General features: G+C 48.2%; 1 protein-coding gene across 1 annotated transcript in view; it reads right to left on the bottom strand.

The window, feature by feature from the left end:
- The window catches only part of NTN3 (netrin 3), a 99,868-nt gene that overhangs the window by 11,984 nt on the left and 70,159 nt on the right, over nucleotides 1-17,725 (bottom strand). The gene's annotated exons all lie outside the window — the stretch shown is intronic.

Here is a 17,725-nt window from a genome sequence, read left to right as displayed (position 1 = left end):
GAGAACTTAACCCAGAGTGTCCAGCATGTTGAGGCTGCATTGTGCCAGTGTCAGGTTATTGTCCTAAATCACAGAAGACCTACCCATGTGGAGCAGAAGTTCTCCTTCCCACCACCTCCCACTTTTGCCCAGCTATGGAAAATATTGTTTTTCTGCTACTTCCCAATCCAGCTTACTTCCACTCCAGGCTGCCATAACAGTCCTTCAGGTCTTTGGCAGGTGGCATAAACTAGACAAGAAACCATTAGGCTTCCTTAACTTTCATTGGTGGAATAGTCCTGTATTGGAAGTATGCGAAGATGCCTTAAAGCTACAGTTCCCTGACTCTTGGTGCCATAGCCATACATCACGGTCCTTATTTTTAACTATGATATTAGCTGTCCCTAGATAGTATATGATCAACTTCCAAAGGTTCTCCAATCATTCATTCATCCAGCAGACTGAGTACAGGGGTACGCTTTATCATTTTTCCAATGATAATAGAATACAATTTCTGAATTTAGTTCCTGAACATTGAGATTGTTTGGCAATCCCAAAACAGTGACAAAATGTAGCTCTCGGTCAGTGACACTTGGAAAGAACAGGCACCAGGTTAGCCCAAATGGCACGATAATGTTATAAATACTATGCAATCCTTATCTTGACAGTGTTGTTTCATGTATAAAGCTATCAGTGTGATTTTTGAAAGCACTCTGTGTTGGCTCAGTGACACTCGTTGAGGTGGATGGTGAAACTCCGATTGCCTTCTATGGGATCAGAGTCAGTCTTTCTCCAGGTATTTCTGAAAATCCAATCTTCTCTTTAGTTAACAATGTATGATCTTATTCTCAGGGATTCTAGCCTGTTCTTTACAACTTCTTATTTCACTCATCACTGTAGTATCTGCCCTCAAGAGAAACAGATCAGCTCAACAAAGGTTCTAACAGGACAGCAGTTACAAGGACTTACAAAAGCCTTCTGGTACAACTACAGAGGCATAAGCTTAAACCTTGCTCTGCTGCTGACAACTTCCCCCAAATTAACTCAGCTGTACATGGCTACTTAGTCATTCAGGCTGGGGAGTCCAAGACAGGTGGATATGATGCTAGCTAGGGAACTGGTGTGTCTTCCCCATACCTGCTCAATGGACTATCTAGGCTCAAGGCAGACACATGAGCTGACATGGCACAGAGGCACCCAGGAACAGCTGAACACCTCTATTTCTTGTGAAATTCTGCTTCTGCACTGAGACTTCAAATGCAGCATCCAGGGACCCCCACAAAGTACAGGCTTGAATATAAGAGGATCCAGGATGAGTCACAGATTCTTATGCTAGTAATTTACTCTGCCTCTGACAGACATGAATTATTATTATCATGTGTGGTGCCCTCAGGCAGAACCAGGACCCCCACTGTGCTCAGTATTGCATGTACTTGCACCTAGGCTAACCCCCTTTAGGGGACCTCTTACAGCAGTAAGCATCAGTTTGTATCAGGGGTCTTCTCCTCAGCACCACAGCTGCTGGCAGTGTTGCAGCCCCAAATCTTTGCATCAGGATGTGACACTGTCCAGGGAGGTACTAAAAACAAATGCACAAGCAGGAGGGACAGCAGATAGGGGAGAGCCATTCATGTCAAACATTAGTCTCGTAGTGCCATTTTCACAACTGTCTAAGAACCTAGCCATGATTACAGACATGGCTTGGTACCAAACATATCACATGCTTCATCAGTGCTGGAATCAGGTCAGGTAACAACTGTATTGCAACCAAACCCACTGACTTGGCTGTGTGTGGGGGCTGACAGGGCCTGTGAGAGACTGGAATGAGTGACAGTTGCTAAAACTGCCAGCCAGCTCAAATTTTCCAGGACTGTCTTGAATTTCAGAGCTGTGTGCTGGTGCCCCCTAAAGAGTCCCTGAAAATGGGACTTTTGTCCCAGCTTTGAAAAACCGCTGCTCAATTGGGCAATACTCCTGATCATTCCTGGATGCCAGGCAGGGTCCTGCTGCTGGGGCTGTTGAGAGGATGCAGCACAATGCTGCCTGGCATCATACAAAAACAAATTCAGCTAAGATGCTTCCAGATCAAGGCAGAGCAGGTTACCGCTGCACCCAGATGTAACTAATCCCCTGCAGCACCTCACTAAGGCCTCTACACCGACCAGAACCACAAGCAGCATGGATCGTTCTGGTTCTGGCGTTCTATGAAGCATCAGGGACTGAGTGCTGGATTTTGCTTCCCAAAACTTTGTGGCTTTAAAGCTTGTTAACCCTCCTCCCTGTAAGAAACCTACAGACTATTACTGCACACATGACCCTGAATCTGGGGGAAAGAGGTGTATATGAAATAAGCCGGATGGAATGGGATGGGAGGGAGAGAGGAAGCCTGGCAGCATGAAGGGCCTTTGTAGAAACAGAAGTTGAAGCCAAAGAGCACTGCCAAGGATCTAACATGGGGAGATCTGGCCAGAGAAAGAGCCATAAATCTGAGCCTTTTTTGTATAATAATAATTTTTTTAAGTGCCACAAGATGTAAACTAATCTGCTTAGTTAGAAAAACATGTTTCGGAGGATTTGAACAATTTCTTGAAGAAACCAGGAGGGTTTCAAGGAAAAAAAATGTTTAACAAGATTGGAAATGATTATTAATATTATTTTTTTAAAAGCTCTAAAGCGTTCCCAAAGTTCTGTACATGCCCCCCTGCCCCACATCACGCCTCAGCTCTCAGTTCTCTTCCCAACCACCCCCTCAACAATATTACCAAAACATTGTGCAATATAGTGGTCTGGGGGAAGAAGAAGGGGTGGGGGGAGGGGGATCATGTCAGGGGTAGGGAGACCAGTTGTGAAGAATGGGCTGTGGGGGAGAGAGTAACATTTTCACAAGTGTGTAAGAACTAAATCTCTATAGGTCTCCAGAAAATCCCACCAGGAACTTCTTTGCATCTCTATAAGCACCTAAAAATCTTTAAAATACTCCCCTACATCTTGTTTTTAAAAAGCACCCTGGGCCATGTGCACACTGTGAACTCACTGTGCCCAGCAACAGTGCTTGCAAGCAGGGTAGCCACATCCATTTGGCACCACAGGCCAGCTAACTGCCAATGGGAAAGGCTAACTGGCACTGGCATTCGGCACTGCACAGACAGGGTCTTAAGCACTTAGGAGCTTACTCCCATATGCTAACACCTCCGCTGGAAACATAATGTGGGTGTCTGAGCTTTGGAAGTTTTAGGTACTATCATGAAATGGGAGGAGGAACACAAGAGCATAGAGGAATGATGGGGCAAGAAATAACCCGAGACCTTCTCTATGCTTAGAAATGGCCCCAGTTTACCCACCAGTGACCAACAACTTGTGCTACTGCACCACTGCCGTCAACTACGTGTCAAGACAAGACAGGGCTTGAGATAGGAGGGAAAACCCGATTAGCTGAAAGTCTGCTTTATCTTTGCCTTTGGCTACAGAACAGCAGTGGTCCAACCACGCTGACTACTATGGGGAATAAGGGGCTGAAATGAGACAACTCTTGTGTGTGACAAACCAAAAGAATGAGTGGGGGAGGCTGTGGGATGAAATGAAGACAGAGGGATTGAGAGATGGAAATGAGGAAGGGGGGAATGACTGAGGAGGGGTGGGGGAAAGTTGAATGTGGTGGGACAAGAAACTGGGGAGACCAGATGGGAGGTGAAGGACAGGAGAACTGATGCTTTCCCCAGCAGGCATCTATTTTTGGAGAAAGAAAGACAGAAAATAAATTGTGCTGGGTTTCTGCTCATGATTAGTATTTTGAAAATGTGATTATGAAAGGCCGGAAATGGTGCTTGCAATTAATACTTTAGGCTTAGTTTGGGGCCTTTTACACTTGGTTTTGTGCTGAGGAACATTTCTGAAATATGCAATTAATTTCTGCCTTGATTTATGTAAGGAACTTAAAAACAACTCACCCAAGTCATTTTTTTCCCTTCCTTGCCTTGCCCGTCTGCTTGGAACACATGGCCTTGATTCCCATGTACAGCGTGGCCATTTCTACATTGCTCTCTGGTCATACACCCTGGCCTGAAAGTGGATGTGAGTGAATATCATTTACTGTCTCTCTACTCCACCAGAGTAACATAAATGCAGAATCAGGCTCCATGTAGTCATTTCTGCATTGGTGCTGCAAAGGACACCACTGATAGTGGCCAGTCCCATGCACAGCAATCTGGCCTACACTCCTATTTTGCCTTGCATTAGCAGCTCCAATGATGCATTCCCATGTGGTACTATTTCACATGCTGTTTTGCACTGGTGTATATATGACTGAATTAAGAGCAGGGAACTTAAGTCTAGGTCTACCCTATGGATATCATGAGCTACACTGCTAGCAAGATGCTCCTAATACAGTCCCAGCTATACTAGCAAAGCTGTACTTGTGCTGTCTGGTTTATTGCAGCCTCCTCCATTCCCACCCCAGGTGACACAGGAGACCCCAGCAAGAGCACAATCTGCTGGCACAATGGTGTCTACATTATGCGCTTTTGCTAATGAAGTGGTGTTGCACATAGCTATGTTGGCAACAAGTCCGTGGTGTGGACTTGGTCAGATTGAGGACCTGGCTATGGAAAAGGATGTGGACAATGCGGTAAGCCAGGAGTTACTGAACTGCAGTAAGTGGAGTGTTGTTGGTGTCTGACTAGTGTGAGTAACACTTTGTTACTAAAGATAGTGCTGATATATGTGAGAACAAGAGGCAAAAAACAGGCAGAAGAATGGAAAATGGGAAGGGGAAAGAGAGCAGATGAAAGGCTGAAGCAGAACTCGTCCAAAGGGGCTGTGAAGAAAGGGCTCCCATCAAATGAATTGTCTTGTGCTGTGAGCCAGGGCTGCATCATACACTTTATATCAATCCTGAAGGGTAACCCTATAAAAGTGTCAAGAGAAGTTGGACACCCATCAGAGGAGTCATTTCACAAGCACCTCTCTCCCTTGCCAGCTCCCAGAATATTTTTTTCCTCTTTCCTAGCTCCTTTTAAACCTCCCAGACATGGTGTTATATATGCTAAGAGGATTTGGAAAGAGGATCTATTTCAGCTTGAGTGGCTCCCCAGATATTCTCCTGACTGAGCAGGTATCTGCCTATTCATCTGCCCCACTGATACACTCCCCAACTGCCATCCCAGCACAAAAATGACACATATAGCCCATGAGCTCTGGGTTCCCCCAGGGTGGAAAGATCACCTGGCAGGGGTAGGAGATCTACCCATCTGAGAGGAGCTGGGGGGACCTGCTGTTGCCAAAAGTGAAGGAGGACAGGGGCATGCAAAGTTTATGTGGGTAGATAGGTGGGGGGGCAGCCTTAGCCACAGGAGAGAGGTGCCTTGAGGCAGAAGTCCCCAGGAAGTACCTCTCCATCCTGTAACTGGTAGCAATACTGACAAAAACAAGCCAAAGACAGAAAGAAGAGCTGTTTGTTCCAAAATAGACAAATCAAACAGAAAGGGACAGAAAAGCCTATCTCTCCCCTGGGGAACAGAATTACTGAGGCCCCTGCCATGTTCCTGTAGAGAAACCAGGCTGAACCCCCGAAACCAAGCAAGTGTTATTGAACCGACTGCTTCCCTGCCGTTCCATCCAGGCTAAGGGTGAAAGACGGGGGTGCTGGTTCTGTGGCTCCTTCTTTGCTGCCTACCAGTGCCTCACAGGCCCAGCTCTGTTGGTAGATAGGGGGCAAGTGGCCAGTTGATCTCAGAGCAGTACCTCCCCAGTCCACAGGACATTGTTATGCCAGGTGCTGGAGGCAGGGTCTTCATGCTCGAGTTGCCTCTGATCCAGTCCGGAGGCCTGCTGTCATTCAGGATCTGTGCCATGCAAGGAAGGAAGGCAGCTGGGCAGAGCCAGGAGGACTTTGCAAGGATGTCTCTTGGATTCCCTGAACCTCCACACTCATCTGTGGCATCAAACTTCCCCACAGCCAGGGACACTCCCAAAAAGTCTCTCCTAGGTGGGAAGAAGCACAACCAGTGGGGATGACTTCATCTGGTGATGCCATGCAGCCACTTCAAGGGTGACTTGCAGCAGACTCACAACTATATCTGGGCCAGGCCATCAGCTGGTGGTTACTAGTACAGTTCTAGCAACTCCTCAATGTTGAATCACAAGCCCTGGAAAGACTCCTGAGACTGAGCCACATGAAAGGCACCCACATGAAACAGGTACATTGGAACACAATGGGTGTTAGTCACTTAATTCCAGTGGAAACTTGTGTAAGTCCCACCAGGTGCCTCTTCATCTTTAGATACCTCAAAAGTTCTGTAAATCAGGCTTCCTCAGGTCTGTGTATCAGCACACACCAAACCCCCTCAGCAACATGTACAGAACCCCTTCTACAATGTCACAACACAGCCTCTGGGTATCAAACACCCAGACAGGCCCAGCTACTCTGAGGAGTTTTCTTCAGCATGACAAGAACTTCATCCTCATTACATTACAGCAGAGCACCTGGGAACTGGAAATTCCCATGGCTGAGTGGATCCACTCCTCCATATTGCAGCTCCCAGGCAGCAACTTTAAATTCCCTGACTTACATCTCACAGCCTGCAGGGAACCTCCAGCACAAATACAAGAGGACACTTCTGCTGCATGCACCTGGACATCTCAGTCATGCAGCACTGTTAGGTCTAAGCAGCTGCATCACAGCACCCAAGAAGCCACAGCTCTGAGAGGTGACTCCACCCTCGTCTGCCACATCACACTCCAAGGGAACTCCCAGCACCAAGATACCACTGCACCCCATATGCTGTATCGCAGCCCCTAGAAACCCACTGCATTGAGGAATGATGCATTCCCCCTGCTATATCATAGCCCCCAGGGAATCTCCATCACCAAGACATGACAGCCTCCTGTCTGCTATATCGTAGCCCCTAGAAATCCAGCACTTAGACTCAACTGCATCCCCTCTGCTGCACTGCAGCACCACAACTGCACTGAAAGACAACTCTGCCAACTTTGACACACTAGACCACTTCTCCTAGGACTTTCCAGTATGTCCTCTCCATTATATTTCAGTCCTCGGAAACTTGACACTCTATTTTTCTCCTTCTGCTATAGCACAGCCTCTGGGAATACCCAGCCCAAGCCACAAGTTGGATCACTGCCACTGCATTGCGAGTATAGCAACCAAACACACCTCCCGCTGTTTGGTAAATCTCTAGGAATGGCTAAGCCTGGCACCAAAGGCCCCTTAAATGGGCAGGAGCTCCCTACTGGGTCTATTGAGAGCTGCTGCTTATTTTTCATGGACAAAGAAGGAAGAACAAGCTTTTCCTTTAGGGGTACATGCAAGCGTGAAACAGTTGATGCTGGGAAGAAGTAGACACAGCGCAGGCACAGCAGGTACCACTGTCTGAGGTGGTGAATGCTGTGGTATGGGCAAGGTGGGGAAGGACCCAAGCAGCTGTTGTCAGCTCCCCCGTACACATGTGTGCTGCCACCCCCCAACGCCAGACTGTGGAGTTTTCTTGTGTGTCCAGATCACCACCACCAAGCCCAAGTTCCATCCCAACTTCTCTCACTGCTGGCCATAGCACTTGAGGCTTCAGGACCCAGCTGGATGTGGCAATGTGAGAACACAATGAGGGCTTCCCTGAATTCTACACCCTTTGTCAGTGGACTTCCCCTCCCCATGCCTCAGTTTCCTTTTCTCTGCAACAGGGACATGCCAGCTGCCTGCCTAGGAAGCATGTGGTGACTATCATTCACTTATCCAAGTGCTTGGATAATGCTGGACTGCACTCTACTCTCACCTGCACTGCTGTGGATTGGGATTGACATCTGAGGAGTTACTGCAAGTTGATCATGGTGTGGCTGGGAGTAGAACCGGGCCTGTCATCACTCTGTAAGATGGAGTGCTACCATGATGAAGTCCCTTGCCAGGCAGCACAATGCTCACCTCCCCTTGGGTTTCCCTAGCACTGAGCTAACCCCCACACCAAACCATGACTTTTTCTCCTCCCAAAGAAAATGTACCTGATGAATCCCTTTAACTCAAGCAGATTGGGTTAGCTTGGGCTGCTCACCTGTGTCACGATATGAAAGCTTTATTGAAACAGAAGGGGAAAAGAAGATTAGAAACAGACTTCAGTAAACTGCTTCTCTTCCTCCCCCCACAAACACATTCCCACAGCCAGCCTCCCTAATCCCTTTTCTTTTTCCAAAGTTCACGCCTTCCCCTTCCTCCCTCAGTCGCCCCTAAACTTTTTTCCACTTAAGCAAGTCTCCCCAGCCCAGCTTGGAACGCTCCACCCCACCAGGAATGATCTGAATGTGTCGTGCTCAGCAGGGGGACCCAGTTTTATGGCATGCATCCAGGTGGGCATAGAAAGGAAATAGCTGCCATTTGTGTGCAAGTGTGTCTGAGGGAGAGTGCAAGAATGTAGGTGTGTGTGTGTGTGCGCGTGTGTGTGTGTGTGAGAGAGAGAGAGAGAGATGAAGAGAGAGAGAGAGAGTGTGTGTGTGCGCGTGCACACAATGTGTAGGGACTTATGGGTTTGAGGCTATATGGCTAGGTTGTGTGTGTGTGTATATGTTCATCTGTGCGCTAAAGACCTGATTCTCCTCTTACTTCCTTGTTTTGCATTAATGCAACTCCAGTTTAACTGTGCGGAAAAACAGGCCCTGAACATATGGGGGAAGAATGAATGGGTCTGTAGGCCTTAATAGGTACGTATTCTGAGTGACAGAGACCGATAAGGGCTTGTGTGTGGTGCTGTGTGCATGTTAGAATTTATGTAACATGGCTGTGAATAAGCATGTGTGAGATGACATACAAGCATGTGCATGAGATGACATACAAGTTAGGGTATGCCTGAGGAAGAATATGGCTATGAGAGGCCAAGTGAAAGAGGAACTGAAAAACAAGAGACAACAGGTATGCATGAGTAGTGGAGACAGAGTGAAAAGTGTGGAAAAAAGACCAAATACAGCCCTGACATCCTTGGGTGTAAGCTCCATTGACTCTGAAGGAAAACAGGAGCAAAACTTGGCCCCACATGTACACATATGTGTGTGTGTGAGTGTGTATGTGTGAGTATATGTCTAAATGAGTTAATTTGCACATCTGCTTTACTTCTCCCTGCTTAAAAAAAAGAAGGAATATTTTGTTTTAAGAGAGATGTAACTTAATTAGGTGTTATGGCTGCAAATCCTTTATTGCTGACTTTGAATTCCTTTAAAGACCTAGTTTGCACTCCACAGGCTTTCCTAATTCTTCTAACAGAGAACAAGATTTTTTTCACTAAACAGAAAATGTTTTATAATAATAATCACTAAAAATGTAAATATAAATATGAATAAATACAAGATCCAAGATATTCCATTACATGGCCAGACTCACATTTGGGGAAACTGCAGTGTGGGGTGGGAGGTCATGAGGAACGTGTTCTGAGGGAGAGATCTGGGAACCAGGAAAAGCCAGCTGAGAAAAGGAGATCCCTGAAAATGCTAGAGAACAGCCAGGGCTCTGCCTGAGATGGGAGTGGGGGGAGAAAGGTTGGTGGGGGGAGAGAAGCCAAACACCTGAAAAGCAGGAGGCTCGAAACAATGAAACATTGTTACCAGACACCTCAAAGAATGTGACACACCTGCTGCAGACTCAGAAAGCCTTTCAAGATGAAATCATTGCTTTTATGGACAGGGGATGTGGGGGGATATTATGTATGGAGCTGGGTAAGCATGTTGGGACTCACTAAATAACTGCTCAGAGCTGGCGTGAGCAGAAAGAGGGCTCCTTACTCACCCCCCCACCCCCACCCCGAGATATGTGTGTCAGAGAGCTGCACCATCCAGAGATCCTTTTCTTCTCCTGCCATCTCCAGAAAAGGATGGCCTCCAAATAGCTTCAGTGGTGGATGAGCTTGCTTCTTGGATGAGATTTTAAATCAATATTTAGGTGGGACAGGGACAAGCAGAGAAGCGGTGCCAGGCTTCCAGCCTCCCCTCCAGGCCCCCATTTTAAAAATGCATGGGGTGACTTGGTGGAGTGCCTTTGTAGGGGGGAGCCCCATGGCTTTATGGTAGACAATAAGGTTCAGTGGAAAAGGAATAAAGCAGAGGAGCTGATCTGGCCCAAGGGGCATATTAAGTGCACAGCTGGATGAACATACAAGAGCTAAACATGTACAAGTGTGGGCAGTACTGGCCTTCCTGGACATGGCGTAGTGGGATGGGGAAGAGATGCAGCAGGGAGAGTAACCAAGAGGCAAGAGAGGAAGAGGAAGAGGCAAGAGAGGAGAGGAAGAGGCAAGAGGAAGAGTAAGCTGCCAGCCTCCCACATAGCACCTGGGTGACAGGAACTTTGCTGCGGCCTGTCTACTCTCTGACATCTGCCTTCTGACTCCAGGACTCCAGTGCTGACTCTCACCTATCTCCCAGTTTTCCAATGCAACATCAGTGTAAGTGTAAGGTGGGGTGGGATTCCTTCCAAATGCCCGTGTACTGTACCGTGCATTACGTCATAAGATCATGGCATCATATGGTTGGGAAGGACCTCAAAGGCCATCTAGTCCTGCTCTCTGAATAGATGGAGCATTCAAACCATCCCTGACAGATACCCACACAGCTTCTTCATGAAAACCACCAATGAAGATGTGCAAGCTGCTCCATTTGGCCCTGTGACCTCCCTGGGAGTAAACCCATTTACACCAGGAGCAAGTATGGCCTCATGAGTGCTGTGATATCTCCCTCACAGAAATCACAAGATCCCCACTGTGTTTCAGCATGATTGTTACACGTAGCTTGAGTTGTGCTGAGCTGTCTGGTCCCACCCTGTGATTACATGCACACATGCCTGGGTCTCAAGTGCCACAGTCTCTGCCTTTCATCAGAGCAAACTTCATCCAAGAGCCTTAAGAAATCAAGACATGTTTTAATCTGGGTCAGAGTGTCCTATACTTAAGAAATCAATAAAGCAGGGGAGCATGCACCAGAAGCAGTCCAAGTCATGTTTCCCTTCATCTAACTGCCACCAGCTTGGGAGGCAAACGTCTGGGCACTGGGGAAGCATCAGTGAAAAACCAGGGGGATGTTGAAATGTGAAAGACACGTTCTCCCTTGGCATTAAGGGAGGAAAGAGAGGGAAAGAGAAGAGGAGAAGGCTGGGTTCCTGATTTCATTCCCAAAACTCTTTCAGTGCCTGTTGGGAAGGATATCTTGATTCACAAACCAGCAAAAGGAAGTGTGGCCCTCTCAGACTTAAACTAGGATCCTGAGCTGGTTGCAAGGTGGCAAGCAGGAAAGACTTCTTGGAGAGGATACATGCATTATCAAACACCCTGACAGCTGGGTTAAGGGCACCTGAGAGGAACTGCACAGGACAAGAATGTCTTAGTATTTTATTTTCTCCATTTTCAACATGAACTAGAGCACTGTCCCCATCTGGAATGTGGGTTCAAGGAACAAGACCTAATGTGGATTTCTGCACCTTACTGGAATGGACTCCAGTTAACAGCAAACTATTTTGCATTAAAGACATTTGAGCTAGAAGCTGGAAATCTTAAAACAACAAACCCACAGATAAAACTACAGGCCACTTAACATAGACCCACTCCACTAAAACAAAGTAAACATTAGGGTATCCACCAAGAGAGCTTTATTTTTATGCAGCTGAAAATATTAGAAACAATTTCTAAGAACATTCCTATTTTTAAAACAGTGCGGAGGAGGGAAGTACTTTGATCAACTGCTCTCAAAGTGTCACTCTGCCTTGGAATCAAGTCTTACAAAAAACCCTTTCTCCCCACCCCACCCCTTTCCAAAGTGTCTCTTCTTTGATGTTCCTAATTAGGACTCTTAATGGCCAAAAAGCAAAAAGCTTCTGTTGAATGAACTAGGGAGTTGTCTTGAATTTATTTCCCACAATCCTTCTTGCCAAAAAAAATTAAGACCAAACAAATTCTTTCAGATCCCCCACTCTCCTCTTGCCAAAATGAGGGATGAAAAGCAGGAGCCTCTGAAAGGAATAGTATAGGAGCATTGACTGAGAAGGAGCTCATGATGGTGCCAATCTCACCGTTTCTGAGCAGGGGTTGCTGTAAGTAACTGGATGTGTAGTTCTACCAACCCTTGTCTACCCAGATAGAAGGAACAGGTTAGGGCTGTAGGGCTCTTCAGCTATTCCAGTCCCATCTTAAACTGGGAAGACTAGTGCAAATCTGGCTATCAGAGACACTGTATGGGCAGGAGTGGACAAAATATGGCCCACGGGCCAGATCTGGCCTGCCAGGCACTTTCATTTGGCCTGCACATACCTGCCAATTAATTGCACCCCACCCAGCTCTTCCACCCACAAGGCTGGGAGTTAGGCACCCACATATATACACCCCCTGAAACATAACCTATTGTGCCTCGCTCCCACCCTCATGGGTAGAAGGGCCCAGCCCTGCCAGCACAGCTTCTGGGCAGGGCTGCTGCCACCACTGCTGCAGCCCCTGGGGACTTGCTCTGCTTCCCCAGCATCCTGCTTGTTCCAGGGAGCAGGTAGGGAAGCAGCAGAGGCAGAGCTACATCTGGCCGTGGCAGGGAGCGTGGGGCTGGTGGCAGTGCACAGCCCACACCTGGGGGGGAGCGGGAGCATGAAGCTTGGGTGGGCAGGGTGTGGGTGTGAGGGATCATGGTGGGGTGTGCACAACTCTCGCTGGTGGCAGCAGGAGCACCAGCAGCCAGGCGTAGTCATGCACAGTGTTGGCGCTGCTGCCCAGCAGCATGTGGCTCCAGCCAGCACTGCATATGGGGGCAAGGAGCACAGCCCTGCCAGGCCACTTTTATCACAGGGACTCTTCACAGCACATGTGCAGCCCCCAGCGCTCACAGAGAAACATAGGGAAGCTTCGTGTGCTGGAGCCAACTGCCTTCCCTGCCCCCTGCCATGCAGGTCCCGGGACTCTGCTGGAAGTGGAGAGGAACCCTGCCCACTGCTTCCCCCTGTAGGAAGCTATGTCGGGTATGAACGCCTGTGCTGGGCACAAGTGAGGCCGCAGCTGGAGTACTGCATCCAGTTTTGGCCTCCACAATTCAAAAAGGATGTGGAGAAGCTTGAGAGAGTCCAGAGGAGAGCCACACGCATGATCAGAGGTCAGGAAAACAGATCTTACGATGACAGGCTGAGAGCCACGGGACTCTTTAGCCTGGAAAAGCGCAGGCTCAGGGGTGATCTGATGGCCACCTATAAGTTTATCAGGGGTGACCACCAGGATCTGGGGGAACGTCTGTTCACCAGAGCACCCCAAGGGATGACGAGGTCGAACGGTCACAAACTCCTGCAAGACCGTTTCAGGCTGGACATAAGGAAGAATTTCTTTACTGTCCGAGCCCCCAAGGTCTGGAACAGTCTGCCAGCGGAGGTGGTTCAAGCACCTACATTGAATACCTTCAAGAGTAAATTGGATGCTTATCTTGCTGGGATCCTATGAACCCAGCTGACTTCCTGCCCTTTGGGCAGGGGGCTGGACTAGATGATCTCCCGAGGTCCCTTCCAGCCCTAATGTCTATGAATCTATGAATCTATGAAATGCCCCCGCGTGCTGGTGCTCCTGCTGCTGCTAGTGGTGGCTGTGCACCATGGGGAGAGGGAGGGTGTCAGGGTGTCACCACATCCCGCCACAAACCCTCACACCCCACAAAAGCCACACACCCACACCCTGCCCCCACAACTCCCCCAAATATACGTCCTCCCAACATACCCTACTGCCCTCCCACATCTCACCATATACCCCCCACACCCCAACATACACCCTCCCCAGCATGCACACACCCTTCCCACACCCCACCATATAACCCCCTCCACACACACACACACAACCATGAGGACTTTGCAAGGATACCATAGACATGCTCCCCTCACACCCCAACCACACACCCCCCATACACACACCCAGAGCCATGATGACTTTGAAAGGATGTCTCTTGGATTCCCTGAACCTCCATGCTCACCCATGGTACCAAACTTATATATGCACAATATACAGGAGTAAGACTTTATTTTTTAGTTATTATGCAATCACCTCTATATACACTACGCAAACAAAAATCATGACAAAAATATTTTTTGTAATAAAATTAAATATGTTATAGTAGGCATTTGACTTTTAGTGTACGATCTGGGTTTTCTTCTGGTTCCAAGATGGCAACTCCCCCTCCCAAAAGGAGTATTTTGGGGGGGGCAAGGGGAAGGACTTCTGGTGGCAAAGGTCAGGGGTTATGGAGGGGAACTTCTGGTCCCAAGATGATGACCAGGGGGCAGGGCACCTGTAAAGGGGTGAGGCTACCCATGCAGTCCTTGACAGCTCCCCAAAACTCGTTAAGTAGCCATCCAGCCAAAATAATTGTCCACCCTTGCTGCATGGAACAATGGGTAAGAAAATTGGGTGTACGACTCTTGTAGTCCCTGTGTCTTCCAGCAGGAGGCACTTTAGGAGATGGTGTTGGAGCATGGACCATGATGCTGTGAGTCAGTGGGGTCAAATGTATGGTCCATGGGCCCTATTCAGAGAACAAAGCTTTCATGTGGCCTGTGGAGCTCCCAGAGAGGCTGGGAAATCAGAGGCAGGGCAAGTGTTGTGGGGCTTGCTGCCAAATCCCGGGCATGGAGCCCCTTTGGGGACATGTGCCAGTGGCAGGGAACAAATGGTGACTGCATTAACCTCCATGCTGCTGTCACTGCTCACCCTACCACTACCCCACTATGTCTGGATCTGGCCTGTGAGGAGCCCTTTGGTTTGACACTCTGGATCAAAATTGAGCTTATTACTGTCAGCCTTCCCTCACAAGGAACACTGCACAGAATAGGCCATTCCCTGCTGTTTGTCCAATAATATGTCACAATACACATGATTTCCAGAGCACTGGCTTAATTCCATAGCTGTAGCATGAAATGAAATATTTTCCACATACATTATAAGCTAGTCTAGGAACTTTACATTTCACCTCAGTGCAATACATCTAGTTTCCTGTTCTATGTATTTAACAGGGGCCAGATCGTCAGCTGGTGTAACTTGGCGCTGGTCCATTACAGTGGAAGGCGTGATGCTGAGCTATACCCACTGAGGATCTGGCATGCCATACCAAGCTCAGCTACTCCATAGAAATGCAGCCACCCCAGAGCACACTGAGGTAGGATTTCCTTGCAGGCGAATAGTCAATCTTTTAAAATCAAATAAAAGAGAGTAGGGCAAGATGAGGAGAACCACAGAAATGTGGTAATAAAAATGCCTAAAAGACTGAGGTTGAAGGCCCCACTCTTGAGCCAGGCTGAGAAGGAGCAGAGGGGAGCAGGGATTTCATGAACTCATATAGCCGAGAGTCCACGGAAGATGGAGACGAGGAACAACATTCTCACGGCGTTCTTAGCACAAAAGAGTCATTGTGCAGAAGGGCTGAGGCTGGGGACAGCGAACTCCCCACAGGACTGAGACTTGGAGGCTTGTGCTGTTGTGGGGGACAGAGGGGGGGTCACATGTCCAGTCAGAGTAGGAGCAAACCACACAAGAGGTATTGATGGGCTGGGAAAGAATGAGGAGGCTGTCATTGTTTTCCAGCCCTAGACTCTACACTATTGTATCCACACTTTCTACACAGGGTGCCTGGGCAAAAGTTAAGTGCAGGCATGAATTAACAGGGCATTCTAATAAAGACCCATAGCAGTAGGAGTCTATTCACACTATGAAAACAGAATCAGTATAAAGCATCCTGGTGGCTTGATAGCATGGAACAACTACGAAGCACAGAATCCCTAACCTCTCACCCTGTCTGGGTTTCAGACTTGCATGATTACAGGCAGTCTCCAGCTCTCAGCTAGTGGTGAGGCAACCCTCAAGAAACAGCTGAGTGACCCAGAGGGACCACATTTCGTGTCATCTTGACACCATAATCCCCATACGTATCATTGATTGGAAGTGAAACAGGGCAGGATGTCTGCTACTTTCATGCTGAAGGGCATGAGAAGACCAAGGGCTTAAGGGAAGGATGGAAGGAAGAGAAAGGTGTCAGAATTACACACTTAGAAAGCATATAAGCAATATTCCTGGGTTGGCCAGGAAAGCTCACTACAAATGGATACACAGTAAGTTTGAGGTTGCTTGGGGCAGTATGGAGGTAAACACAAGAAATCCACATGACAGACAAAACAGACAGGCATGAGATGGAAGAACTGTACAGGGCTTGGGATGGAAAAGTGGCCGAGAAAAAGGAAGCTGTTGTGCCACAGGCAAGGCAGAAACCAAGAGATCATTTGACACTTATGCCATAGCATTTGTCCAATCAAAACCTGAAGTGCTACCCCAAAGGCAGGCTGCTGGTCAGCTCAGACTTCTCACTTGAGCCCAGAGCTACATGTGGAGTTACCAGTATATTTGGTGTAAGCGGCTGACTAAGATGACTATGCAGTTCAGTGACAGCTTGACCCTGAAAGCTAATCAGTCAATCAACCACTCTAGGTTTTTATACAATGCTTATTAGACCTCCTCCATTAAAGGCAGTTTACAACAACCCCAGAATATACACACTGCAGTCAGACCTCTGCTCAGGGAGTCCTGCCTCCATACCAGTGAACCCATCAGTCTTACCCTGTCTCTCCTACACTAAAATCAGCTTGAAGGTTAGGGTGGCAAGCTACAACATCTCTTCTGTAGCATGCCAGAGCCCTTCTAGGACTAGGTTTCAGAGCTGGGCATCCAGTGGAAAGCATCTGCTGCTTTGGGGAATGGTTCACACATCCAGGTGAACATGCAGTTACAGCTCTCACCAGCTTTTACTTTGTTGACCCTGGGGGTGGTCCATCTGCCCAAGAGACCTAGCAGGAGTAGGTGAAGTTTCAGCTCCTTCCCCCCAAACAGAAATCTGGGGGCTGGGATGGACAGTTGCTTCTCTTTGCCAAAGCCCCTTCCTGTTACAGGTCCTCCATAACAGAAGTGAGCCTCCCAGGAAACCCCGAGACATGACAACCTGAGTCTGCCATAAACATGTAGATGATGTTGGGGACAACAGCCTTTTCCTTTCTATAGTGTACTGTCACCCTGCTGCCCTAGTGTTTATGGACATTCAAAAACCAGGTTCAACCAGTCAGCTTAAGCTGGCCAGGAACCTCCACTCAGATCTCTGAGAAAACAACAGCAGCAGCTGTGCCAGGCACCCATGTGAGAGCTGATGGAGGGAAGGTTTCTTATACAAGAGTCAGGCACAATTTGACACAGTATCACCACATCCTCTTAGTGCAAGCTGATCCATTCCTTTTTCGGCCTGCTTCTAGAGCAGTGATTCTCAACCTTTTTAGACACAATGCACACGTCCTTAGACTTGAGGCACCCCTCCATAACTTTGTGAATTGAGTGGTACCCCAGTTCAAGAAGTAACTGATTTATTACAGTGCTTATCTCATGCAGAAGGACCAGGCCAAGGGCGTGGGGGAATGGCCAAGCAGGAAAGGCCTGAGCCTGCCCCTATCTGCTTATCTCCTCACATCTGGAGCCTGAGCCTTCTCCTATCTGTATACCTCTTCACATTTCTTGCAGCACCCTTCAAAGGATCCCATGGGACCCAGGGTGCCCCAGCATCCTGGTTGAGAGCCAATGCTCTAGGAGGTGATCCTTGCCTGTATTCCTTGCCTGTGAGTCTTGGCAGAATGGCAGACTGGAAAACCAAGCTTTTCCTGAAGGAGGCTGATGCAGAGACAAAGAGCGCTCAGGGGAAATTGCTTGTGTCTGGAGGAGACTCAAGG

This window comes from Crocodylus siamensis, chromosome 12 (genome assembly GCF_052110815.1).
Source record: "Crocodylus siamensis isolate JL-2025a chromosome 12, ASM5211081v1, whole genome shotgun sequence".
In the NCBI taxonomy this organism is placed as follows: Eukaryota; Metazoa; Chordata; order Crocodylia; family Crocodylidae; genus Crocodylus; species Crocodylus siamensis.
The sequence above is the reverse complement of the archived record's forward strand: the minus strand, read 5'-3'. Positions and strand labels throughout refer to the sequence as shown.